Below are 26,629 nucleotides of genomic sequence, written 5' to 3'. Positions count from 1 at the left end.
ATTCTCACCAGCATTTGATGTCAGTGTTCTAGTTTGTCCATTCTACTAGTGTGCAATGGTATGTCATTGTTTTACTTTGCATTTCTCTGATGACATATGATGCAGATTATAATACGTATTTACTTTGAATAAAATACAGACATAAATAATGGTACAGAAATATTGTTAGGAAAATTTCCCTAATAAGTAAGTTGAAACAATATATAAACAGTGTACTAATATTTTATACAAAAAAAAAAAATCACTGTTTCTGGATCTGACTTGAAAATTCTGTAAATTCACTTTCTCCTTAAAGCGATTCATAAATGCTCCAAAAGTAATCAGAATTCTATATTATTTATGGAATTCAGTTGAATATAGTTCAACTATATAAAGTATATTTTACCACCAGAAACTGGGTGCTGTTTATTTTTTTTTAAATTTCTAATATTTATTTATTTCTGAGAGAGAGAGAGAGAGAGAGAGAGCTGGGGAGGGGCAGAGAGAGAGGGAGACAGAGAGCTAGATGCAGGGCTCAAATCCACGAACCGTGAGATCTTGACATGACTCAAAGTCCAACATTTAACTGACTGAGCCATCCAGAAGCCCCCAGTTTTTAATAGACATTAAATGTGAAATGGCTGATTTTTAAATCATGTTATTTTATTTAAACATGATAATTTATGATTCTGTGACTTGACTGTTAAACTGTAAAAAATTTTCTTAATTACTCTAAATGTTATAATGAAAAATATGCAAACATCATTTAAAAATCTTAAAGTCATAATATTTTAAATGTTTTTAGAATTAATACATTTTGAGGAGTACCTGGGTGGCTCGGTCAGTTGAGTGCCTGACTTCGGCTCAGGTCATGATCTCACAAATCATGAACCTGGAGCTTGTTTCAGATTCTGTCCCCCTCTGTCTCTGCCCCTTCCTCTCTCTGTCTCTCTGTCTGTCTGTCTGTCTCTCTCTCGAAAATAAATAAACATTGAAACAGAAAAAAATTAAAGAATTAACACATTTTGAGATACATATACATCCCTGCTTATTTTTGAAAATATGAGTCCACATATAGTTCCTCTGTAGATATTTTTTCTTGAAGTACATTAAATATGTATATATCACACATATTTCATTAGATGAGAAAAGAACAGGTCAGAGGCAAAAAGTACAAGTGTTTGAAGTTTTGGACTTGGAAAAGAATTCATTTTCTAAGATGATCAACATGTATCCCTGGTGTTATTCTTGTGATTATGTCATTTTATGCTGTAAAGAGATTTCTTAGGTGTAATTAAGGTTAATAAACATTTGACATTCTGATACGAAGATTATCCAGGCGGGCCTACCAAATCACAGCAGCCCTTTACAAGCACAGAGATTTGTTTACTTTCTGTGTACGTCTTTTTGTTTTGTTTTGTTTTTGTCTGATAGTGATAGTTGTAATCAAAACAGGGAATTCTGAAATTGCAAATATCTGACAAATAGAGGTGTTTTGTTACTGGATTTGAAGAGTGAGGGAACATCTTTCAGACAGAAGGAACCTGAGAGGGGTACTTGGGTGGCTCGGTTGCTTAAGTGTCTGAAACATGATTTCGGCTCAGGTCATGGTTTCAAGGGTAATGAGATAGAGCCCCTAGTCTGGCTCCTCACTGGGCATGGAGTCTGCCCAAGAGTCTATTTCCCTCTTCATTTGCCCTCCCCTGCTTGCTGATGGGTTTTTTTTCTCTCTCTTTAAAAAAAAAAAAAAAAAAAAAAAAAAAAAAGGAAAAAGGAATCTGAGAGCATTCTCTAAGAGCTGGGAGTGTCCCCTGGATCACAGCCTCAGTCTCTGGAACAAGATGGTGCCAACAACCTGAAGGAAATCTTCTGCAGAACCCGACAGTCTCAGGATAAGAGCTCAGTCAGCTAACACCTTGATTTTGGCTTTGGGAGACTAAGCAGATAATCCAGTAGAGCCCACCTGGAATTGTGACCTGAAGAAATGTAGGATAATACAAGTGAATTTTTCTTCTCTGTTAGCTTGTGGTAATTTGCTAGATAACAATAGAAAGCTAGTACTCATTGAAGTATTGATGATGAAAAAAAACTTAAGCAAAAAATGAAACAGTACAAATTAAGACAAGCATATTAACTATATAATTATTCCTTAGGCTTCGAAAGCAAAGTTACTGTTACATCTAGGTATCTACGTAATTTGAGCAGTGCCTATTTTTTAATCCTTTTAATTTCCTTTTACTTTTTAGTTTTCCAATTAAATTATTTTGAAATCATAAAAGGATTGAAGTTGTTGGGCAAATTCTAATGCTTAAGGCATTTTTATAAAAAGACAAAATACAAATGATAGCATATAACATCTCTTATTCTACTTGAAAATCAGAAGAAATATATTAGATTTATAAAATGTAGTTCATAGACCAGAACCAGAAGATATTTCTTTGAAGATGAAATATTTAAGCCTCTTTTACCTTTTCCTTGCCTTATTTCCCTTTCAAAAAGCTAGAGAAGGGATTTTCAAAAGTTAATTTACTTAAGTAAAGTGAAGTTCAAATGCTAAGTCTCATACGTTGGTAGTTACATTTTTGAAACTACATTGGAAAATGAAATAAAGCATGATAAAATGCACAGAATGACCTGCAGAATGGCGTTTGGAAGAAAAAGACTTTATCAATTAGGATGCCGCAGTTCAGAGATGAGGATTTTTCAGGGAGAAATGAGACTTTTTTAACAGTCTGACTCAAATATATTCAAACTCAGATAGACAGTGAGTAGAGCTTACCCTCCTTTATCAGTCCTTGTATTGAGGGATCACTTAATGTTTGACACTGCAGCCCCCTTGCTGAAGGGTTAGACTGTGGGTTTATGAGAAGCCAAAAGCCAGCAGGGATGATATAACAAGTCAGTCTTTTCATTCACTTCACATTAGGAGAAGAGGAGAAAAATCATAATAAGAGTATCTTAGTGCAAATTCATGTTTGAGAATCCTGGGCCCATTGGGTAACTTAAATATATGGGTTCTAGTAAAATGCAATCACCACTATGGCCCACAATTTTCAGTGATTTTTTTTTAACATTTTAAAAAATGTTTTATTTATTTCTGAGAGAGAGACAGACAGACAGCATGAGCAGGGGAGGGTCAGACAGAGGGAGATACAGAATCTGAAACAGGCTCTAGGCTCTGAGCTAGCTGTCAGCATAGAGCCCGATGCAGGACTTAAACTCATGAACTGTGAGATCATGACCTGAGCAGAAGTTGGATGCTAACTGACTGAGCCACCCAGGAGCCCCATTTTACATATTTTGATATCTTGACTTTTTTTATGTACCACATATTTACAGATTTTTATGAAATTTTTACAGATGTTTTAAATCTTATCATACAATGAAGTATGCTCCTTTAAAAAAAAAAGGCCATTCTTTACACATGAAAATATACGTGCTTATTCAGAATGTTCATGATGCTATTATGTCTAGAATTTATCTTGATATACTGGCATTTACTTCAAGCTAGCATATGCTATCCGTATGAACAGCGGTGTTGATGAAATGCCACACAGATATTTGAGAGAGGAAAAAAAAGAACAAATGGGTCATCTAGTCTCCAGGTGTGCTGTTTCTTACTGTGTGTAATAGAGGTAAATACCACCCTACAAGAAATTTCGCTGTAACTTTATGTTTCAATGCCACAGAGATATAGTTTATCATCTGAAAAGTACATAATTGCACAGCTTGCATTATCTGCATGTTTTAGTTCTAGAAGCTTGGGATCCCCATCCCGTTTGATAAAATACTTAAAGTATATTTCCTATTAAGTATTTTTCTACCTTTCCTATACAATGTTTAAAAACATTTTTTAATGCTTATTCATTTTTGAGAGAGAGAGAGAGAGAGAGAGAGAGAATACATGAGCAGGGGAGGGGCAGAAATTGAGGGAGACCCAGAATACAAAGCAGGCTCCAGGTTCTGAGCTGTCAGTACATAGCCTGGTGCAGGACTTGAACCCAGGAATTGAGAGGTTCAAGACCTGAGCCAAAGTCTGACACTTAAATAACTAAGCCACACAGGTGCCCTTTCCTTCCCTAAACAATTTGTAATAGTGTGAAGACCTATAGCCACATAGCACTGGATTTATCATTTTTCTCTATTTATGCATTAAGTATAAGCTTTTGCTTTACCCTTGATATGTGTAGTGTGAGAAATTAATGCAAAATGTGCACATAAAAAAAAGTACAGCTGTATATAAAATAGCATACTGCACCTATGCTTTCATTCCCATAACAAATAAAATACTATGCATATGAGAATAATAAGTAAGTAGAATTCTGTTGCTGGTATAATTTTAGGAACAATGCAAAAGGAACAGGGAGGACTTGTGGAAATTGATTTAAAAAACTAGAGGAATGATGGGTGGCTCAGTCGGTTAAGCGTCCAACTTCGGCTTAGGTCATGGTCTCACGATTTGTGGGTTTGAGCCCTGCATCCTGCTCTGTGCTGACAGCTCAGAGCCTGGAGCCTGTTTCAGATTCTGTGTCTCCCTTTCTCTCTGACCCTCCCCTGCTAGTGCTCTCTCTTTCTGACTCTCAAAAATAAATAAAAAAACATTGAGAATAAATAAAATAAAAAACTAGAGGAATGAATGCATCAACTTTAACTTCCTATTTTGTTGTCATATTGATGAGAAAAAGTCATCTAAAATGCTGAGAAGTGGAACTCTCCACTGAAGTACATCTAACAGTTTGGCAGGTTTTTCCCCCAGATATTTAAATATTACAATAATTCAAGCAGGCTTCAAAATCAACAAAATTAATGGTTTCAAAAACTGTTTTTCTCTATATTGTTAATGGGCATTTGGACATTTTTGAAACTCAAATAATGACAGAATTTTATCAGAGAAAAAATGCCTTAATAAAGAAATAAGATAGTCCCATGACCCTGCAAAATCATAATTTACACTTTTATTTTTGTAAAACTTCACAATATACAGAATATCTGTTGGTATTAATTAATTTTTACAAATAAGCATAAACTTGGTCATCTCCTCTAACTTTAAGTTTTATAATGATCAAATCCTTTTAAATACGTAGACACTGATTGAGGAAGCCATTTGATTTTGTGGTGTATGCCTCCATCCTATATTCTGAGCCTCCTAGAGTGGGCTTGGGAGCAATTTTAAGCTAAGGCTCTCCTAAACCAGAAGTTCCAAGTGAATCTGGGAGAAAACCAAGCTTGAGAGGTTATCTCTGAAGGAATGAACATAAGACCATTGCTTAATGAGTACTGTTCAGTGAGTAAGCACACAGAGCTTACCACATCTCCCTCTGGGTGATTTCACTTGATTTTACATGCTAAATGCATTATTAAGTCGTGCACTGAATAAATTTAATCTGGTTTAACTCCAATTCTTCATTTATCTGGCCAGTGAAAACAATTTTTTTTCATTTTATTCATTTTCAATGAGCTATTTAATATTCCATATGAAATATTTTGAAAATTGACATTCTGAATCACAGAATGGGATTCTTTCTCAGGAAGATTTTCATTACCCTTGAATAAGAGGAACTTTAAAAACTGGGGAAAAAAATGTTAGATACTCCATTACTATAACACTTGCATATAGTTCATGAGGTTTTGAAGGGGGAGGAGATTACTTACAATTTTTAAGTAATATTCATAATCAGTCTTTTGATAAGTTTATTTCCTGATATCAATTCTATGAAATGAATGTCAAACATGACATGGGTCTGTACAATACAAGGAAATAAATTATTGAAGAAATAGGGTGCAAGAATTTTGAAGAAATACATTAATGCCTGGTAGTAACTTGTATTCAGCAAGTCATTACATGTTACTTAATTATCTCATGGAATCTTAAAAATATATAGGGAACATGATTTTAAACTTTTTTTAAAAAATGTTTTATGTATTTCTAGGAGAGAGAGAGAGAGAGAGAGACAGCGTGAGCAGGGGAGGGTCAGAGAGAGAGGGAGTCACAGACTGAAACAGGCTCCAGGCTCTGAGCTGGCAGTCAGCACAGAGCCCAACGCGGGGCTCGAACCCGCGAACCGCGAGATCATGACCTAAGTGAAAGTCAGACGCTTAACCGACTAAGCCACCCAGGCGCCCCGGGAACATGATTTTAATAATGAATTTTACATGATCACCCCACTAGTCATTTAAACAATAGATAAATTTGTTCCAGAGAAAATTATATTTAGGGGCACTTAAAATATCCTAAATCAATCTCCCATGATCAAATTTTCTTATGGGAAAATTAGTATAAAATTCAAGATAAATTTCTAGCAGCATTTAAAAAGGCTTTTGAGGATTAATCAGCTGTGTGATGTTTATTATTAAATTTGTGATTAATGTGCTGATATAGATAGAAGACATAAAATCTTTACACTATGCAAGATTGAGAGAAATTCCAGGTTAATTATTCCAAAAACTAATGTAGGTAGAAAAACTGACTGTATCTGAATGGGTGAACAATAATGTGAGATTTCAAACCTAGGTATAAAGAATCAACTGCATATATTTCACAATGGCCCCAATGTATGTGCAAAGACATTTATAATATTTAATAAGATATATGTTCAAAGTGAGTCTCTTCTATGATGTGGTCATCAAAAATACTGATGCCATTATAGGTTGCACTGTAATAAACTAACATGTATTCTATGCATGAGACAATGCTATACTCTTCACTGCATTAAATCAGTTAATTCTCAAAACAATCCTAAGGTTGGTACCATTACCTCTAATTTGGAACTCTGGAAACTAAGACACAGATAATTTCTGTACTTTTTTCTTGAGGGCAAGGAATATCCTAGTTTTACCTTTTCATCTGTATATCCATATGTAGAAGAATGAGTGACATAGAGTTGGGTATTCACAAATATGTTTGAAGAAATAAATGGCTTAGGGAAATCTAGACATGATCAAGAAGACTTGCACAGGAAAGAAAACAATCATATCATCAATAATTGGTAAGATGTTTCCATAAAATAATTCCCAACATAATTATAAAGGTAAGTATTAAAAAAGAAGAATGAAACTTAGAAATATATTATCACTTAACAAAAATGTTCTAGAAAGAATTTATATAATTTGTATTATAATAGGGGTTACCCTATTATAGTAGCCTTATAGTTCATATTATAAAGTATAAAATAATTTAATTATAAAGTAATGTAAACTATCTCATAAAATGAAAAAAAAGTTCTAAACTCCTTTAATTACTAGTCTCATTTTGATTCTCTGGAGAAAAAATTAATATCTAAATAAGTGGTAAGCTAGGGGAATTAATTTTCAAATACCAAAATATATTCATACTCTAATGCCAAAAATTTTTTAAATTAAAATGATCTATCAGGGGATGCCTGGGTGGCTCAGTTGGTTAAGCGTTTAACTTCAGCTCAGGTCATGATCTCAGGGTTCATGGGTTTGAGCCCCACATCAGGCTCTGTGATGACAGCTCAGAGCCTGGAGCCTGTTTGGATTCTGTGTCTCCCTCCCTCTCTCTATCTCTCTCTCTCTGCCCCTCCCTTGCTCATGGTCTGTCTTTCTCTGTCTCCCAAAAAAGAATAAACATTTAAAAATTAAATGATTTATTAATATTCATATAGTTGCTATGTGCTCAGTGTTATTCTTTCAGGATGGAAGATTGAAAGACACCTGGTAGTTTAATGAAAGCTTTTTCTTATCAGCACCTTTCAATTATGTTGGTTAGGCAATAGTGGCATACATGAATAGAATTCTGTTACTCATTCCATCATTATAGGTTTTCATTTAAAAAGGTAAACTGTTTTGATCTTCAAATTTTCAAAGTTTAGGAAATATGCAGGTGATGAGTGGAAAGAGAGAACAGACTAAGTTACTAACATAAAAACAGGTACTTCTGAAAACAGAAATCATTTGCACACGGAAGTGCAGTTTTGAATAAGGGAGCAGTGAAGAAGTTAACCTAAGGAAAAGAAATGTGATTATACAATGAAATAATAATTATTATGTTGATGAGAACTTAAGAAATATCTTGAAAATATAGAATTTTAGATAAAACATAAATTTAGATTTTAAATAACAGCAATAAGATATTGTGAACAGAATATGTGATACATAAAGCAGTATTTAGTATGAAAAACATTTATTCTTAGGTAGGATGGATCGAGAGAAATGAGTCTAAAGAAAGTGGAGTTTATTTAGACTATTGATACAAGCTAAGAAAGATGTAATAATGACCTTTAACAGAATTATATTATTCATCACATGTTTTACAGGAAAAATGAGAAGTTTTGATGATCTATCCTAGATTAGAAATGGAAGGGAATAATCAAATATATCTCCCAATGTCTGCTCTGGGAGAATAGATGAAATATTACAATATCAGCTAATGAAGAACATGTGACTAAAATATTATTTCAAGGGGAAGTTATGGCTGTTTTACTTGAACAAGTTAAACTTGTAATACCAATAAACAATTTAAGAGAGTTGTTTTGTAAGCAGATAGAAACAGCTTTAGGTCAATTTTCCAAAAATCAATTTGATTCAAACCAATCTCCCCAAAGCAAATTGCTTTTTTGGCAAATTCTCCATCCAAAGAACAAGAATATTTCAATGTCACAAAGACTGTAATTGGGTTGGTGGAAAGGATACAAGAAGTAAGGGGCACAACTAGGAAAGCGAGAGGAGATTGAAAGCTCAGGTAGATCATTACATTTAATGAAAAGTTATCTGTGCCCTTGTCTAAGTTTATGTTGAAGGATAGGGGAAGATATGCAAAGAGAGGGAGCACTGAATCAATGAAAGTGAATTCAGTCACAAATTTTAAGGTTTAATATTACAGTAAGAATTGACACTCATGGGGCGCCTGGGTGGCTTAGTCGGTTAAGCGTCCGACTTTCGCTTAAGTCATGATCTCGCGGTTTGTGGGTTCAAGCCCCGCGTCGGGCTCTGTGCTGACTGCCAGCTTAGAGCCTGGAGCCTGTTTCAGAGTCTGTATCTCCCTCTCTCTCTGACTCTCCCCTGCTCACGCTGTGTCTCTCTCTTAAAAAAAAAAAAAGAAAAAAAGAATTGACACTCAAATATGCTTTCCTAAATGCCAAACTCTTCAATTTCAATAAAGTTTTGAATTCAATTCTAATTTCTTGTTTTTTAATGGTTATTTATATATTTTTGAGAAAGAGAGAAAAAGGATGTGAATGGCAGAGAATGAGAGAGAGAGAGGGAGACAGAGAATTCCAAGCAGGCTCTCTGCTGTCAGTGCAGAGCCCGAGAGATCAAACACACAAATCATGAGATCATGACAAGAGCTGAAATCAAGAGTCGGATGCTCAACCAACTGAGCCACCCAGGCACCACTTAAATCGTAATTTCTTAATCTGTTGTGCTTAAATAGTGATGTATGGTTTTGCTGAGAAAACTATTTTTATGCAAAACTAAATTGACAAGTGATAGAAATAAATAAATACTACGATAAACAGATCAAGTTGTAAGTATAAAATTAGCTAGTGCATTAATGCTAAATCAAGTATATCGTAGGTTATCTGTACAAAATAGAAAAAAAACTATATCTTACTATATAACACTATGATGAATTAAACATTTAATACTTTATTGTCAATATCATTATTTGCAAATTAATGCATTTAATACTTATTAGTTAATAAAGTAGATTATGTATCATTCTCATCCTAACCATAAGAGTATACTTCAGGATTTCAAAATCTAATATATTTCATGAGACTTATAGCTATAGTGTTTTTTGATGAGGTGATAGTGTATAATATACATATAAACTGGTTTGCTAATCTTGAGTGAACAAACGTGGGAATAATGTTCAAAGTACTTAAACTATTTAAATATTACGATTTAAGATCATGCACATTATTTATTAGCTTAAAATAACAGATAATAGGGGCGCCTGGGTGGCTTAGTCGGTTAAGCGTCCGACTTTCGCTTGGGTCATGATCTCGCGGTTCGTGGGTTCGAGCCCCGCGTCGGGCTCTGTGCTGACTGCCAGCTCGGAGCCTGGAGCCTGTTTCAGTCTGTGACTCCCTCTCTCTCTCTGACCCTCCCCTGCTCATGCTGTCTCTCTCTCTCTCTCCTAGAAATAAATAAAAAAATAAAAAATAAAAAAAAACATAATATATGCATATACTAATTGTACTCAATATTTTTACTCGAATATCTTCCTTTATAAAGTTTTATGTATTTGAATTTCCTCATTTTGATGAGTGATTTTAACTGTATAATTAAAATCCAATTGATTATTGTCCTCACCTAAGTGTGGTGGATATAACTAACAGGCATCCTTCTACATGCCACTTACAATAGGAATTTACTTTCTGTGGTAGAGCACTATTTTCATTGCATTTATTACTCCCTAATTAACCATGTGATATGCATAATTTTAAAAAATAAGTTAAAACATATTTTTAATATTAAGTTTTATCAATAATAATAAAGCTAATAAAGTTATAAAACACTTTCATTTTCTTTCAAAATTAAGTTTGGTCTATTGATTTTTTGGGATGATGACAAGGACTTTGTCAGCGTAAAAATATAAATTAAAATACTTAAATTGGGGGGGTGCCTGGGTGGCTCAGTCGGTTAAGCATCCGACTTCGGCTCAGGTCATGATCTCACAGTTCGTGGGTTCGAGCCCCATGTCGGGCTCTGTGCTGACAGCTCAGAGCCTGGAGCCTGCTTCAGATTCTGTGTCTCCCTCTCTCTCTGCCCCTCCCCTGCTCACGCTGTCTCTCACTCTCAGAAAGAAATAAAAACATTTTAAAAAATTTTAAAAAATACTTAAAATGGGACAAGTGATCTGAGACATCTGCCTGGGTAGTTACAAATTAAAAATTTTATATGCAATTACATATTATTTTCACTATGTGTTTTGAATAAGACAATACTAGGATATTCTCTGGAAGTATATGGTATTTGAATGCACTTGTGGAAGCATTTAAATATATATTGTTATAATATTTCACCCAGACTTTTAAAATGACATAAAACCCTCATTAATATTCTATTAGTTTCTACAATTCTCATTAGCATTGAAAAAACAAATAAGATGATAATGTCCTTCTCTTTAGTTTAAAAGTTTCTCTATTCTTCCAGGGCATTAGACCACTATCATGGAAAGACCTGTTACAGTAATTTAAAATGTAAATGCTATCCATTTAATTAATAAGAGATAACTGTCTAACGAGAATGGCTGCAGAGAATTATAGTCAGTATTAAATAAAATAATAAAAGACTTATCAGCTTAGCTCAGTTTTGAATAAAATAAATGAAAGTCAAAGAGCTCAGTGTGGTTTAAAGATGTATGAATGAAAGGGATTTTTTAACATAATTGAACATAATCTTGTAATGAATGATGTTTCTTAATTAATTGTCAAAAACAAGAAATGAAGGTGACTGCAAGGTACACTATCAGTATGCACCCTGACTGGAAGATCTCTCAGTCAACGAGCATTTATACCAGTACAAACTCACTTTCTTGTATTAACCCTGCATCTATATAAACAAATATTTTAGTAGTATCACTTGGTTTGAACCCAATTTATTTTGCTGGATAAAACCATAATTTTTGATGCTATATTTTAATAAAGAATAAAATACCAACAACTATGAGTCCTTTTCCACTTAGCAAGTTTGCCATTATACCTTGAATGCAACACACACCCTGTGTTTATATACAAATTCATACAGTAAAATAACTGAGTTATCAGATAAAAAAAATTTAAGTTCATGGCAAATTCTACTAGTTGTCAAGGGGAAAGCACATTATACGACTAGTATATCTGCATCAATTTTAAGGAATGTAAACACTTATAAGGGAGAGCAAAGAATGGAAGCAGTAAGTTTGTGTTACTGCATTGAAGTATACTTAGATATGTGGCTAGAGACTGAATCAAATATCTGGACACAAGGGGCTTCTATGACATTTAGGAAAAATTCAACTTTTATCTTTAAAGATTGAGAAATTTTGAAGAATTGTAAGCATGCACATAACCTGATAAGTTATACATTTAAAAGCTCATTCTAGCTCTGTGTGAATATGCAGAAGTCTATGATTGGAGGCAGAAACAGCAATATTTACAAAGAGTTTCCAGAGATTCATATACATTTTGAAGCCCATTCCAGGGATTCTGCTCAACAGATAGGAGAGAATTCAGGGAAGTCAATCTGGGAAACAGGAGACCAATTGGGGAACTTTCAAGTAAAATGAAAATGACAATTAATATATTACTGAGAATATAGAAGAGTTGGAAGAATTAAAATACTTTGCAGAGAATGGATCAAAATTCCACGAAGATTGCTAACTATAAAAAGATGAAATAAAAGAAAAAAGTCTAGGAGAATGTCTAGGTTACTGTCTAAGTCAAGTGAATGAGTGATGAGAAAGGAAAATAAAATTACGAGTGTCCTTATTTCTCAGTTTAGTTTAGTTCGTGTCATAGTTTGTGGTCCTGATGTATATCTGGGTAGACCTATCTGGCTAGCACTTAGGTGGCCTATTTGGAATACATTTTAGGTTCATGGGCAAAGTGATAAGTTTTTTTTTTTTTCTAAAGACAGAAGAAATTAAGTTCCTCAAGTAATTTATCAGCATAAGAAAGGGGAAAAGTTCAGGGACTAAGTAGTCACTCAAAGAGAAAATTGCCAGAACTGATGGGCTCTCAGTTCACAACCTCTGTGCTTTGGTTTCATCAAATTTAAGAGCAATTGAATTAAATTAGTCCAGTTGGAGTAGAAAATAGGTAAGAAAATCTAACACAGAAAAGTGTAATGGCTAAAAGTATTGCATATAAAATATTTCAAATAAATATAACATTGACAGTTACTTAACTGAGTGCATCCTTGTTAACTTCCTAAAAATTTCTTACATTACCTAAGGTTGACATTAAGTTCATTTGTGCTTTCCACATCTACTTCTCTGTGGTCCCATTCTGAGTTATGAAAGTGGACAAATTTGCCTGGTGAAAAACTGCTACATCTTATATTCTTAGTGTTAGGTTCCATAATTTTAACATGGAAATGTACCAAATACAAGTTTCAACAAGTAAGCATTTTAAATTTAAGTAACTCTATCTTTAGATTTGTGTTATACTAGGAAGTATATGATAGATAAGCAGGCCATGAAAATGGAGAACACACATAAACTATAGAAGAGAATTAAAGCAGAAGAACTATGTGTACAATAGAGAAACCTAATTTGGAAACTTAAACGCATGTAAACGGAAGCAGAAGTGTCTAGCTCAATTCTGAAGGCAGGCCAAGAGCATGACTGTAGTAGGCCGTAATGCTCTATGTATGATGATTTCTTTCTATCACAAAGATAAATGTCTGTGATGGAGAAAGGAACACTGGCATGTAGAACAATTACTGGACATTCTGCAATGTAATACATGAAGATATTGATGATGATGATGATGATGATTATCATATACTAGCTTTACTCCTTTCATAAAGTTAAATTGTAGGGAGCCATTCTGAGCCCATGAGTCGAGAAAGCTCCTGGTGAGGTTAAAGCAAGTTTGAACGGTCTCTTGCCAAGCAGATGACGACCAATATCCACCCCCCACTCAATTATTTCTGCTTGAGCACCGACCCCCAAGGTACCTTGTTGATCAATATCGGGAGTGACTTGTCCCCTTATTCCGGCCCTAGTATGATGATTGCACCTTGTGAAGGAACTTATTGTGGGAACTTCTTCTTTCGATTATGGGAACAGACATCGTGTCTCCAGAAGGTCCTGTTTCCCTCCATACTTTCCCTTGAGCTATGAACAGGCTAATGACCCTTACTCATAAAAGATTGATCTTTACATGTACAATTCCATTTCTACCGTTGCATTAGTCCAAGATGTTCATAAAGGTCAACATGTAAATCAGCTAACCAAAAATGTCTCTCATGCCCTAGCTATTCAAAAATCATAAAACTAGACACAAAGGTAAATGCACTTGAAGAGGCTATTCTATGTATTGGAAAGGAGCTAAACTCTTGAAAGATATGGTTGGCTCTCTGGTGCCATAAAGCATATAACTGGAAAACCAAGTCTTGTCCAGAGACAAAGAGCCTACCTTAGAGAGAAGGAACAGATAAGGGCAGAACATAAGTTACCACATACACCTTTGCTAACTGATGGTGTATAACAGCCCCTTCCCTAAGGCCTACATTCCACAAACCCCTTCCCTTACCCTGGCAGCTGTGATGAGGATGGATAAGAGTATCTACAAACCTATGACTTAATCACCTATGACCTAATCTTAGCGTTAGTAAAATGTGAACTCCCTGTTATTTTCTTAGTTACTCAACCTCAGTATAATTGGTGCAGTTCTGCAAGAATACTTCTGTAAAACCTTTTCCTGTACATTTTCCAAAACATCTTATCACAGAGAACTATCCATTGTAAAAATTCCATTTTCTGATGCCATGCTAACGTTTGACCTATAAATAAAGACATCGNAGATAAGGGCAGAACATAAGTTACCACATACACCTTTGCTAACTGATGGTGTATAACAGCCCCTTCCCTAAGGCCTACATTCCACAAACCCCTTCCCTTACCCTGGCAGCTGTGATGAGGATGGATAAGAGTATCTACAAACCTATGACTTAATCACCTATGACCTAATCTTAGCGTTAGTAAAATGTGAACTCCCTGTTATTTTCTTAGTTACTCAACCTCAGTATAATTGGTGCAGTTCTGCAAGAATACTTCTGTAAAACCTTTTCCTGTACATTTTCCAAAACATCTTATCACAGAGAACTATCCATTGTAAAAATTCCATTTTCTGATGCCATGCTAACGTTTGACCTATAAATAAAGACATCGAAACCGACAGGGCAGAGATGCCTGCCAGGTGATCAGAAAGATTCTAGGGACTCTCTCACTCCCTCTCTTGCCGACACCGTCCATCCTTCAGGGACCCCTGGACCCGACCAGAGCTGGACTCTGGCATTAAACAAAGTATTGTCTTTGGGAAGATTGAGAAGCACACAGTTCTTGTTAGGATCTCAGTCACTGGAGCAGTTTTCACAAATGTGCTGTAGATTAAGAGGATAGCTGAATCTAGATACAGGAAGAACACAGGCTGATAGAACAGTAACATCACCTAGTGGTAAAGGGCAGACCTGCAGACTTTGAACCTCTATTCACTAGTGCTTACCTGAGTGACTCCCAGTTACTATTTTCACTTGCTTGTATTCCAGTGTACTCATCAATAACATCCATATACTAATGTTATAACATTCATAGGGCTGCTGTGAGCATTAAATTAACACACTTGAATGAGCATCTAGCCAACAAATACATGATAACTCCTTTACTCATGGGAGGGGACCATGTCTCTCATGTTACCCTTCTAATGTCTTTGAAATTGAGATGGTTCATTGAGAAAACTAAGACACAATTCTTCACTTCCTCCTAAGTAAACTGGACCGTGTTCACAATTTTTTCTATATGATTCCTATAAGCATTTTATTATTTTTTAAACATTTATTTATTTATTTATTTATTGAGAGAGAGAGAGAGAGAAAGAGAGAGACATTGAGAGAGAAGGGTGGAGAGAAAAACCCAAGCAGGCTCTTCTCTGTCAACACAGAGCCTAAATGGGGCTCGAACCATGAAATTACGACCTGAGCAAAAATCAAGATTTGAACACGGAACCAACTTAGCCACATAATTGTTCCCTCCCACCTCTGCTAAGCATTTTCCTGCTGAAAAATGTTAATGAAGGACCAGGTAATTTAGTACAGAGTTCTTTACTGGCTGGTGGTGTTAATATCTTTAAAGTTCTTTTTAAATTCAGGAGATTTTGGAAAGACTAACTCTATAAGATTAGTGATATATGATAATAGCATACTATTTGACAGAAAGATAAGAAGCTGTAAGAAATATTTTACCAATGCCTGTTATAAAAAATAAAGGATATTGCCAATGATATATTTGAAAAAAAAACCAAGGATATTGCCAATGATACATTTGAAGGTAGTATTTGCTTCTAATCTACTGCTCAGGGGTATTTTATATGCCATAAATTTTAGATATTTTTAGATTAAAATTCTAGTTTTTAGATCATAATATAATAAAGAGCTCTCAACAGTTATTTTCAGAAACAACTTTTAAGTCACATACAGTTTGGGATGTAATCAAATGAGAAATATCCTTAGGTGATACCCGTCTGCATTCAACCAAGTACAAGTAATTTATTTCATTTTACAGCTAGCACTATTATGCTACATTAATGAATTATTTGTCTTTTTTTTTTTTTTCAGTTTGAGACACTAAGGAAGTGAGAGCTTTATCCTATGTGTTATTCTCTTCTCATTGGTCTCTTCTAATGCTAGGAATTACCAAGAACTGTCAGGTTCAATGTCATTAGGTTAACTATCATCAGAAACTAAATTATTAACCAAGGACTAATAGCATTCAGCTTTATGAAATACATAAAAAGCTGACAGTTATGTATGTATTTTTATTTATATATTTCAGCAACTTAAGCTATATATTTTTTAAAGATTTTATATTTTTAAGTAGTCTCTACCTTCAACATGGGGCTTGAACCTACAACCCAGATATCAAGAGTCACATGATCCACTGACAGAACCAGCCAGGCTCCCCAATGAAAGCTGTATTTTATTGATAAGGCCAGATGATTATAACTGAGAAATGGTATATTTCTGGTTTATAGCCAAAAGTTTGGTAATTTTCAATCTTCCTTAATCCATGTATAAATTAAGGTAAATCAGAATTTAAAAAAAAAATGTAAATTACCAGATAATTCTAGTGGTTGCTTCTTTGGCTACGAAATCCAGACATATCTATAAAATGTTTTACTGAAACAGTTTTTTATAAATGTTTTTTTATAAAATAACATTTTTTATTTATTTGGTTAATTCAAATAACTTCTACCAGCTTTCTACATTCCAGTTTTTCACTGTTTAAATTTCACAAGTATATCTTACTCTTTTGATCAGACTAATGTTTAAAATACTATGATACTTCAATATGCAACAAACTCTTCACAGTTATGGACACATGGACTTGTCACAATAAAGCACAACAAAGTTGTGCAAGAGCTGTTCTGGTCTGCACCATTTTACTGAGAAAATGGATCCATAAGCAGGATAGATTTCTTGCTGAAGTTCAAGGGTCCAGAAAGTGCATAGTCAGACCCGGGTCCAGATAGGATGTTACACAAATCACACTTTTAACAAATAAACTCATTTACTCAAATCAAATTTCATACTATCACCACAAACTAAATAGAAANATTTTTATTTATATATTTCAGCAACTTAAGCTATATATTTTTTAAAGATTTTATATTTTTAAGTAGTCTCTACCTTCAACATGGGGCTTGAACCTACAACCCAGATATCAAGAGTCACATGATCCACTGACAGAACCAGCCAGGCTCCCCAATGAAAGCTGTATTTTATTGATAAGGCCAGATGATTATAACTGAGAAATGGTATATTTCTGGTTTACAGCCAAAAGTTTGGTAATTTTCAATCTTCCCTAATCCATGTATAAATTAAGGTAAATCAGAATTTNCTTAAGTGTCAGCAGAAGAGACAACACTATACTTGTAAGTTTACATTATAGTGACTTTGGTCAGGAACAGGATCCAACTCAATGGGCAGAAGATAATAAATGTTTTTTACAGAATTTGCAAATATCAAATGTAACTACATTTAAAAGCTGGCTTTGCATAATAAAGAAATTATATGAAAACTGATTTTCATTTAAATCTTAATGGGGGCTCCTGAGTGGCTCAGTCAGTTAAGGGTCCAACTTCGCCTCAGGTCATGATCTCCTGGTTTGTGAGTTTGAGCCCTGCATCAGACTCTGCTGACAGCTCTGAGCCTGGAAACTGCTGCAGGTTCTGTGTCTCCCTCTCTCTCTGCTTCTGTCCCACTCATGCTCTGTCTCTTTCTCAAAAGTAAATAAACATTAAAAAATTGAAAAATTTTAATGAAAAATTCCAAATATTGTTATAAAATAAAATCCAAAGAAAGGGAATAAGAAAAAAAGATAATCAGTAGTGCCCACCCATAATTTGTCTAAAAGTCTGTTTTCTATAGCAGAAGATTTTATTTCTATTTACCTGATTTTTTTCCATGGGGCTTAGGATTTTTTCTCTAAATATTTTACTTTAGATATAGGTTTTTGTCATCTGTACCTGCATGTCTTAACTTTAAATACATTAAATATATCAACTATTGATTGTCTTGTGTTCACCAATTATCATAATCAATTTTATGTATACAACATATGAGTAAAAAAAGTTAGTAGATATATCAACTATGAACATGAATTACTTATTGATAATTCAGTTCACAAATGTAAGTAAAACATCATTAATTTGGAAAATTTAGAAAGCCTCTAAAATAGGAATATTTTATAGCTTGTTGGATAACATATTTTAAATTTCGAAAGAACTTAGACAAATTTTTTTCCTACTTACTTTTGTTATGTGCAAATCCCTCTTTAGTGTCACTTAAGAAGAATTCAATAGTTGTACCACCAACATGTTGCTCTTAAGTTAGTATTTATTGTAATCAGTAGAGACTACTTCCTTATATTGTACAGTATCTCAAAAATAACAAAAAGAAGTTGTATCTATGGGACTTTAGCATTTTTTTACCTGAGGGCTGAAACACAATTCAGAAAAATTGTTTCATAAATAACTGAATAATAAGATAAAAGAATATGATGCTCTAAATGACCACATGAAGGGGAGTTGCCCTGTCAACTCACTATAAACTGGTCTGTGATCTGAGAGAGAAGTAATCTATTTCAGGCAAACTACTATATTTTCACTCTCTAAACTACAGCACACTGACTTTATCCTAATCTAGAATGTTTACCTTTTCTTTAAATATTTTTTGTGTAATAAAAATTCTTTGCTGTCATTTTTAATGACTGTAGTATTCTATCCTATGAAATTGTGATTATTTTCCACTCCCTTATTCTTCAAGAGTTAGGTTGTTTTCAAATGTTTCATCTTATACACAGCACCTAAGAAAACATCTTTCTTCACATATTTTTCTTTGCTTTTAATTATTTTTTAAAGAATGAGTCCTAGAAGGGGGGTATAAAGGATTTCTTATACTTGATACATATGACAGTTTGTAAGTTATTTTTCCTAGCTCCAAATTTCTATATACACTTTTATTTACACTTTGATTCCAGATGCTCAGGCAGGGACTCTGCAAACCACCATTCAATTCTCACAGCTACTGCCTCTTAGATTCTGTCAATAAGGACACAGGACAGAAATAGGAAGTCAGAAGGCGGGAAAAGGACGAGGTCCTTCCTGTTTCAGACCCTGTTAGCATGTCCTTAGACATCTGACTCACCACTTTGTTCCCATCTCCCTTTCTGATATGGTTTCTATGGTCTGGCACTTCCAGAACTAGATTATTATATCCCTCAAAGGTATCGTCAGCCCTGATAAGCCCACATCAATGCTTAGAGGTCCTTCATACCTCCATCAGGTCCCTATTCCAAACTTCTGAGATACGAATAGCAGCTGGAGTGCCCTTTCTGAGAGCCCATTTCCCCGTTGTGGGTTACCACTGTTAGCAGAGTCTTCTTCTCTTATTTTTTTCTGTTTCCTTACTCCAATGCCTCCTCTTTGTTGTCCCACCCTAGGTGGGGAAGAACAGATGGTAGTTGTTCCTGCATTTATACTGAGTTATTGAATACCCTTTTTTACTTTTTTCATCTTTATAGTTCCCTATCACATGCATGTCATATTCCTTATCTCACTTTTTCTCTGGTAAAATAACTTTTTTTTTTTCCCATCACAGGACATCTGTTGATACTACCAGTTCCATATAAACAGGATGTGAGATGCTGGTTTCATCAAGCCCTCATGAACTGCATCATGTTAACTCAGTGGACAGGTGAAAAAATCATTTCATAGGTGAAAAAACGGCAGCCACTACTGCCATTTGTTCCTCCTGAGGTTACTTATTGCTTATATGTTTATTATTTGCCATATCCTCCAATGCTTAACTCCTTACTAAATTTTTTCCCTTTTAGATATTTGAATACTCACATATTTTCTTTCATTTTATAAGGTTGTTTTTCATAAACATTTGGGTCCTAAATCCTTCTGGAATTTGAATTATGCTGTTGATCATAAATCCATTTTTGTTAATAGGGAACAAAGCCTCATCTGGCATTGCTGCTTTAAGAAATCTCTCACATCTTACCAATTATGCCTTATATTTTATATAATCAGAAATTGTACTGTATGATAATTAATAATTTTTATCACATATTATTTTCTTAGTATATGTTGGGTCCTTTAGATATGTGATTATTATTTTCATACATGTGGCCACTTCCTCAACTCCCTAAGTTGTTATTAAACTGTATAAATTTAGTTCTTATGATGTAGTTTTGCTTTCTATCCTCTTTTGTTATGTATTTGTGATGGGTAAAGCAAGTATGTGAGAAAAGAGGGTGATTTTTACTGGTTAACAACATGGACTTTTGAAGGTCAAAAACTGTTTTGGAATGATTTTCAATCTTGCTAAATGTATTGTCTTAAAGGGGTCATTTAACTCTCTGTTGTTTTGTTTAATAATAATCGGATAATTGTCACTATCTCACAGGGTTTAATAAGTATTAAGTGAAATTAAGTAGCCATGAAGAGGTCTTAAATTAAGAACACAACAGGTGGCAGCTACTAAAATTATTTGTGATTTTTGGAACTCATTCAGCTTCATCTTCCATGACCTTCAACTTTTTACTTGAAGTGTCATCTGTAAAAAGAGTTTCCTAATACATATTCACTAAAAATTTACTTGGGCAAATTTTCAAACTTCCTCCAAGAGAGTTCAAATTTTCTCTCTCTTTGCATTACCTACACTCTGTTCACTGTGTTACTATTGATCAAACCACCAGACATTTCATTTATGCAATGCTTGCATGCCCAATGCAGGGAGTTTCTAGAGAACTCAGAAATGAGTGGGAAATGAATACTGAGTTACACTGATGTAGAGAATTGTTTTAGAGCTTTATCATCATTTCTTTTTCTATCAACTTTTCTGTGCCACAATTTTATTCGGTTTTGTTTTTTTATAATTTTTAAATTGTTCCTTCAGATTACGTTCCTCTCCTGTTGAGAAACACTTTTAATTTCCCCTACACAATTATAGACCCATTGTTCTATTACTTTTGCCTTATCAGGACAAATTGGGTAAATAAAATTGTCTACATTTTACAAAAATATCAGTTTATAATTTTCCAAGTATTATAAAATATATTATTTCATTTATTAGCAAATTAATTTGTAAAGAAATAAGTCTCTATCCAGGAAACAGAGATAGATGGCAAATTTATTAAACATATATCAATAAGGTATTATTTAAAGGACTAAAGTATGGTGGGAACAAAAGGCTTCACTACTAGAATAAATATTTTAATATAATAAAATATGAGTAAATTCATTCATAGACTTATTTTATTATATGTGTAATGTGTATTTAAATATATGAATAGGAATAATAAAAGATAGGAAAATATGAAAATTACAGCTTTGTTCAGATGGGAAGATAATAAAATTATAATTTAATACACTTAGATTTTTGTATATTTTCCTGATTTTCTAAAATAAACCTATACATTTATAAAAATATTAATTTAACATACACTGTATGTTAGCTAACTTGAATTTAAATTTAAAAGAAAAGAAAAAGAAAAAACTAAGAGTCACAGAAGCAAACTGAAATAACTCCCATGGGCCAAAGCTAGAGCGGTATGGAAGTATAACCTAAAGTATAAAGCAAATATTTGAGAGTCCATACAGATATAAATTACTGAATAAATAAACAGCAGAGAAGAGACAAACCTATGAAGAATCCTAAATATTTTACATAAATATTCATCCCATAAGGAGATGGAGCATTAATCCCTGCTCTTCACATATGGACTGTATATAGTGTCTACTTCCAAAGTGTACACTATAGAATAGGAGAAAAAAGAGTAACTTTACAGTGGTGAAACGTGACAAACACAGCCTCAGCCAAGTGATCAAGGTGGGCATCCACAATGATAATCACGTTGATGGTGAATACTCTTCCTGTGATGTGATTTGAATGACATCAATTTCTGTGGTCCTCCTCCCCAAAATATGAAACCTCAGCCTGGTCATGTGAAAAACATCGGATCCTAACAGAGGAAGATTCCACAGAATAGCTGACCTGTGCTCATCAAAATGATTGTTAAAAACAAAGTCTGAGAAACTGATACAGTCAAGAAGAGTGCAAGCAGACATGACAATAAATGAAATAATGTGTCCCAGAAGGTATTCTAGGGCAGAAATAAGACATTAGGTTAACAATAAAGAGAGGTAACTGAATTGTGGGATATAGTAATAATAATGTAACAGTGCTGGTTCCTTAACTGTAACAAATGTTTCATGCAAATGGAAAACAATTGGGGCAGCCTGGTGCAGGGATATATGGAAATACTCTGTAGTGTCTTTGAAATTATTCTGTAAATCTAAGACTGGTCCACATAAATAAAGTTTATTTAGAAATGGAAAATGACTATTATATTATATATACACATATAAATAAAAAAGATAAATTAAGTTAAAAAATTAAAAATATCCATAACTTAGAATTTGAGGTATTTTATGTAGCAAGAAAGAGAGAAAGAATGAATGAAGGGGGCACCTGGTTGGCTCAGCCGGCGAAGCATCTGACTTCAGGTCATGATCTGATGGCTTGTGGGTTCGAGACCTGCATAGGGCTCTGTGCTGACAGCTAGCTCAGAGCCTGGAGCTTGCTTCTGATTCTGTGTCTCTCTTTCTCTCTGACCCTCCCCTGCTCACGCTGCCTCTCTCTCTCTCTCAGAAATAAATAAAACATTAAAAGAAATTTTAAAAAAGAATCAGTGAAGGAGAAAAATATATTTCCTCTATTCTTTAAGGCAATATATTGATTTCCAACAATTTTCAAGTTCAGTAGTAGATACTTTTTGGTCCCAAAGCTTAAGGATATCACCGAGGATCTAAGTATTTTCCAACTTTCTTTTCTATATTACAGTCTTATTATAGGATTGACACTTCTCCGGTTAGAATATGGCTGTCCAGAGTTTCCAGGGTTACATTTTGTTTCATTCATGATCAAAAGAAAATAATATCTTAAAGACAAATTAAATATTCTGGTTAGACTTGCTTGTATAGCATGCCTTCTTCTGAAATAGCTGATTGGACTAGTTAAGGTTGTGCAGCCCATAACTGTATAAGCGGAGTTTAACTCACTTCCCCAGATCCAAAGAGAAACCAGGTCTCTCTCAGGAGATAAGGATGCAAGCACAAATGTCCACTGTAGAAAATGAAAATACTTAGTTACAATAGCTTCAGCTGAGCAAGAAATGAAATGAATTCTAAAACCTCAATGATTTAACAACTCCTAGGTTTATTTATCACAGTCCAGTCCGGTGCTGGTCAGGGAACTTGACCGAATAGCTCTCCCCAAAGCAGGGCCCTAAGTACCTCCATTTTATAACTATGCAATCCGGGACACATTGGCTCAAGGGTCACCCTTTGTAGGTCATTTTTCTGTTCGCTTTCAGATCCAGTTACGGCTCTTCTCTTCCCTGCTTTGTATCTCAAGCAACTGCTTTTGAGACTTTCCTGCCCTTTGCTTCTGGGAGGTATTGTCAAAAGACCCATGTATGGGAACATATTGCCAAGATTTTGCTTCCCACTTCTCTCTGCCTTAGGTGGATGCCAAAGAGATGGCACCTCTCCTCCATGGATTTAGATTTGTCCAGGCTGGGATACCCTGGTGCCAATTTCCTATCCAAAAACATCTTCTTCTGCTCCACTTGCTCTACCCCCATTCTCTTTTTCTTTTCTTTTTTTTTTTCTTTCTCTTTTTTAGCCCTCTTTTTTATATTCCCATACTTTGTTTGGCTTCTCCGCTGTTAGACCACATATATACCGATTTCTTACGTCAACCTCCCTCTCTTTGAAGGAAGATATTTTCAGACCGGACACTGACACATCACAAAGGAAGCAGAAGAGATGGCGGGAGGATCCTGCAGGATATTTTTAAGTACGAAGCGTGGAAGTAACATATATAATTTTTTTCCACACTCCAATTGTAACAGCCCTAAAGTTATGCTAAGAGAGGATGGGATGTTTTAATATGTGTCAGAAAGAAGAAAGTAGTACAAGCAGCCTAACACATGGTGTGTCTTCTCTAATAAATCCCCCAGAAGTACATTCAACTGACAGAATACTTGCAATACGGATTGATTCATTAATGCTAATATAGACGTAATAGTATTAAAGTTGCTCTGCTATGACACAACATGCGTACACACTCTTGAAAAATCACCAGGCCATGAAATATTGGCAATAGAAACCACAGGATTTATGGGGAAAACTTAGGAGCATGATACTACGGTACTCAAAAATTTTGTCAGTGACATAATAAATAAAAAATAAATAGGAAGCGGATGAAAACCACTGACACCTGCTAAATGGTTAAGGAATACGTTACTGCCACCATGGATACCACATTTTACTTTGAAGAAAACCTAAAGTTTGCTTGTCAAAGTGGGTGTTGGAAGAGTTGTAGTGTGAATTAGTCAGGTAATGGAAGGAGCCTTCCCTGAAATTGAATGGGAAAGCAGAAACGGCTGATGGGGAAAGGTATGGCTCATTATACACGCAGCACGGTAGCTAGTCGATGTTTGAAGTATATGTTTGTATGTGTGCACATTCTTAAAATTCAGTTGGATGAAGTAGTCTGAGTTCACTCTGTTTCTCATGGATGCAATAGTACATAAATGCACAGAAACTTCACATTATGCAAAAACTGTTCCTTAATGTATCAGTCATGTTGGAACTTATTTGTATTTACAAAACAAGCTTTATAGCAAAATTCATTGTATTTCAAATTAATGAAATCACTACTTTTAATCTGTCACAGAGACGAGGCAACTTGTGATTACAACTGGAGATACCACAAACATGTTTCCTGCCACAAACACCCAATTGAGGACGTCCTCAAACTAGTGAGGAGAAATTGTGCAGGCAAGTGTGTGGGGGGAATAGAAACATTATAACAAAAGATGAAAGAAAACACATTGTATAGTTGACTATCCAGAAAATTGTGCAATTTTAATGAAGCCCTTATGGTGGACACATACATATATACACATACATATATATACATCATATATTATATATATATATACACATCATATATATATACAACATATATTATATATATATGCATCAAATAACTGGAAATAACTATGTCATTATTTGAATTTATTTTTAAAAAAAAGGAAACCCTTGTCTATTTAAATTCATCAAACTCACCTACGTGATTCAGGGTTTACAAAAATGACTATAAAAATACTTTAGATATAATTTGAATAAGGGAAGAGATTATACCTATAATTTTGAAAGGGGAGTTGATTATGTGATCCCAAGCATTATAAAATCTAAGTTTATATCTATATTTTGAGGTACAGAGAGCCCTAGTCAGTATTTGTATAATTTTCTTCAAAAATACAAAGGACTCTAAGGAAAAAAAGGACACTGTGAAATAACATTTGACTAATCTTTGAAGTTTATAATGTTTATAGTCAATACTTTAAAAAATTAAGATTCAATGCATATAATTACATTAACAGCATCCCCTTATATAGAAGATTTGAACTACCCCAAAATCTATTTCTAGAGTTAGTAAAAGATAAACCACAGTTTTCAATTTCAAGCAACAGATACTCCAAGAATTTGTGTGAAAGAACTGAAACCAGCTTAATGTATCCAAAGTTAAAAAAAATTAAAACTATTTAAAAATATTTTTTAGTTTATTTTTAAGAGAGAGAACGAGATAGAGAGCAAGTGGGGCAGGGGCAGGGAGAGAGGGAGACAGAATCCCAAGCAGGCTCCGCACTATGAGTTTACACTCACAAACCGTGAGCTCATCCTGACCCAAGCCGAAATCAAGAGTTGGACGCTTAACTGACTGAGTCATCCAGGCACCCCAAATTAAAACTCTACAATTTAAAATAATGAAATGGCATCGTTCTTGGGAGTTCTGATTGGGAAAAATTTTATGGTTTCTGTAAAATTAGTAATCTGTACCTCCCTACATATCCATTCCTTAAAATTCTTGGTATCTCACTTTGGCATCTTATTTTAATCGTTCCCCAATGTAATTGGAAGATGTCACTAGGAAATATTACCAGGAAAGTTGAGCTGAGCAATCTGGATTAAGTTCCCAAAGTTCATCTAATCCATCTCAGAGCAAGGCCAATTGTCTATTTTCCTATCCTGCACACTTCATCTCCATTGCGTGTGCTTGCATATATGTCTCTAAAACCTGATACAAAAACCCAGCCCCCACAAAGGAGAAGAAATTTCCACCACATCGGTAGGTCTAGTTTCCTTAGTAGTTAACACGAGGACATATTTAATTTAGCAGGCTATTTTCTCAAGCTGCACATTCTTTCCACAACTCTCCACTGTTTGAAAGCTTGTTCTGAGAAATGGTGATGGAAGAATACAGAGGTGATAACCAAAACCTTATTTACTCTTAAAAGAAATTAATAAAAGTTGATATCTAAGAAGTAGTTTCCTCCATA

General features: G+C 34.4%; 1 protein-coding gene across 5 annotated transcripts in view; it reads right to left on the bottom strand.

The window, feature by feature from the left end:
- LOC144238239 (cadherin-18) overlaps positions 1 to 26,629 on the bottom strand; it is a 595,479-nt gene that overhangs the window by 179,393 nt on the left and 389,457 nt on the right. The gene's annotated exons all lie outside the window — the stretch shown is intronic.

This window comes from Crocuta crocuta, unplaced genomic scaffold (genome assembly GCF_008692635.1).
Source record: "Crocuta crocuta isolate KB4526 unplaced genomic scaffold, BGI_CrCroc_1.0 scaffold51, whole genome shotgun sequence".
In the NCBI taxonomy this organism is placed as follows: domain Eukaryota; kingdom Metazoa; phylum Chordata; class Mammalia; order Carnivora; family Hyaenidae; genus Crocuta; species Crocuta crocuta.
The sequence above is the reverse complement of the archived record's forward strand: the minus strand, read 5'-3'. Positions and strand labels throughout refer to the sequence as shown.